Genomic DNA, 2698 nt, shown 5'->3' with positions numbered 1-2698 from the left:
AAATATTTTATGGGATTTTCAAAGAGTTGAGGTTTACACCACCTTCAAGCGACACAGGTGAGCTTATTTTTTTTTTTAAACAATAGGTCAAGGCAGATGATAGATACAGTCAGATAAATGATGGATGGATAGAAAGATGATAGACATATGATATATAGATAGATATATTAGCTATCTCGATATATAGACAGATGGTATATAAATAATATATGGTATTTGGTTATGAAAATATTTTTCTTTAAAATGATTCATTATGTATATATTTTTAATTATTTTAAACTACTACATTAAATGGCTTTCTGAATCAGTAAATACCACTTCTCAACATCTTCTAAGAAATACTTAAAACATTTAAAAAGATTTATAAAAAATGAAGTTCACGCTATTGTTATTTATAACAGCAGGAAATTAGAAATCATCTATGTATCAACAATATGGAAATAGCTAAGAAATACGGTACAACTGTTAGAGCAGACAGATAGCTGGATATGAGCAGAGAAAGGGGGACACAGACCAAATGGCAGGAATTGGGCAGAAAAGAGGGGCACAGGCCAAATGCAGGAAACCACACATCATGTGAGCACCAGGGGTCCCTGGGCAGAGAAAGAAAAGCGGGAACCTTTGGGCTGATAAGTGGTCACACCTTTTGGGGCGATGAGTGGCCTGGAGACTGACAAAGAAAGGTGAGAAAAAGCAGGAATTTCCAGTGTCCGAATGTAACCTTTTGCTCATTATGCCCTCATTTCAATAAAATTAGCCTTGCAGATCAGAAGTACCCAACATAGACCGACACCATGACACTTCTGATCCAGACTAAATAAGGACACAATTCCCTCCTCCCTTTGGGAAGGTGGAGTTGGGATGATAATCAGGGAATACAACCCCAAACCCTTCCCTCCCCAATGAATATTCCGCCCATTCATTTTTACACCCTATGTAACTAACTTGCCAAAGAAACTCAGGGCAGCCACTCACCTGAGTCTGCCCGCCCTCCCCCTGACAGTGTACTATCCATCCTTTATAAATCCTCACTTTACTTTTTTAAACTACTACGTCTTGTCTCTGAATTCTTTCTGGGACAGGACGGGAACCTGGAACACTGGGTACATTCGCTGGCAACATAACCATTTTAAAGGATAGTTTCAAAGGGGTTGAAACTTAGAGAATCATTACAACATAATTTGTGGGAAAAGCAGAATCAAAAAATACTTTTGTAATAAGATTGCTACATTAAATCAGGAAAAGAAACAACAACAAAAATCCACCATGATGTACTGAAAACACACTGAAAAAAAGTCACTAAAACCTTAAGAGTGAAAATGAACTAATACATATTAGATACATACATGGATAGTTCTTTTAAAATTCAGTCTCTCCGCCAGGGACCTTGTCTAATCACCTCATCCAAAACAGTGGCTCTGACCATCACTCTTTACCCCAATCTGCTTTATTTTTCTTCTTATCACTTCCTGGGATGATGACATGTATGTGTTGCTTATTCTCTGTTACCTCCACTGACACATAAGCTTTTCGAGGGCAAGGACCTCATCTATTTTTCACAGTGTCAAACAGCGTCTGGCACATAATAAACACTGAGTAAAAATGTGTTGAATGAATGAATTGACATTACCCTAGAGCACTTCAAGTATGACTGAAATTGTAAGAAATCACACCACTTTGGGAATAAAACATCCCACATCCTGTGAAAAAGTTAAATAATCTGTATTAGTGTAAAGAACTCCCCCAAAGCAAGCAATGTAATCTCATATAAACTAGATGACTCATCTGATGGTCTCATTCTAGCTTGATGGGATGGAGGGCTCAAAGGGAAATGAAAGACTATCTCGTGTCCGATCATAAATCATAAAACATGACAACCAACAACCCAGGATGGGTCTGGTGGGTAGTCTCTTGGGATTTAGTTCCAGACTGTCCCCCTACACACACATACACACACACACACACATATACACACACACACACACCCCTACCAGAGATGGGAGGTCCATACAAACAATTCATGAAGTCCATGGTCTGAAATTCCAGAAAGTGGATTGAACAGCACGATTTTCAAGTTCCTTGTGGCCACAGACAGACTGAACATCCTAGGACTTCCTGGCACTCAGGAGAACACTTTGAAGATAGAAAGCCTCTGATTCCTGAATATTCTCTGGTATGTATTTTCATTTCTCAATATTTTCTGTTAAAGTTTCTGCCTTTGATATTATGCTTAGAAAAGATCTTCCCATTCATGTATATTCATGAACATTTTATTCCAGTATTTTATACCATGGTGTAAAAATTTTTCACATTTTCAAAAAAACCGAGATTTGCTTTTAGACTCTGATGTGAAATAAGAATTTAATCTTTTTTCCCCAAATAGTTAACTATCTGATTAACTTATTTGATATTCCACAGTTGTGAAAATCAGAAAAGCTTGAGAACAGTACTCACAGAAATATAATGTGGAATTTTAAAGCCACATGTGGAATTTTAAACTGTATTGTAGTCACATTTAAAAAGTATAAAGAAATGAAATTAATTTTAATAATGAATTTTAATTAACCTAATACATTCAAAATATTATCATTTCAATGTGTAATCAACATCTACCAGGACCTCAGTAACTGGAAGTCTCAATGAACTATGATGTTTTCATGTATTTAGCTTTCTTATATATAAAAAAGGCAAGAAAATC

Source organism: Camelus dromedarius, chromosome X, assembly GCF_036321535.1.
Source record: "Camelus dromedarius isolate mCamDro1 chromosome X, mCamDro1.pat, whole genome shotgun sequence".
NCBI classification, from domain to species: Eukaryota; Metazoa; Chordata; class Mammalia; order Artiodactyla; family Camelidae; genus Camelus; species Camelus dromedarius.
This window is presented reverse-complemented; position numbering follows the sequence as displayed.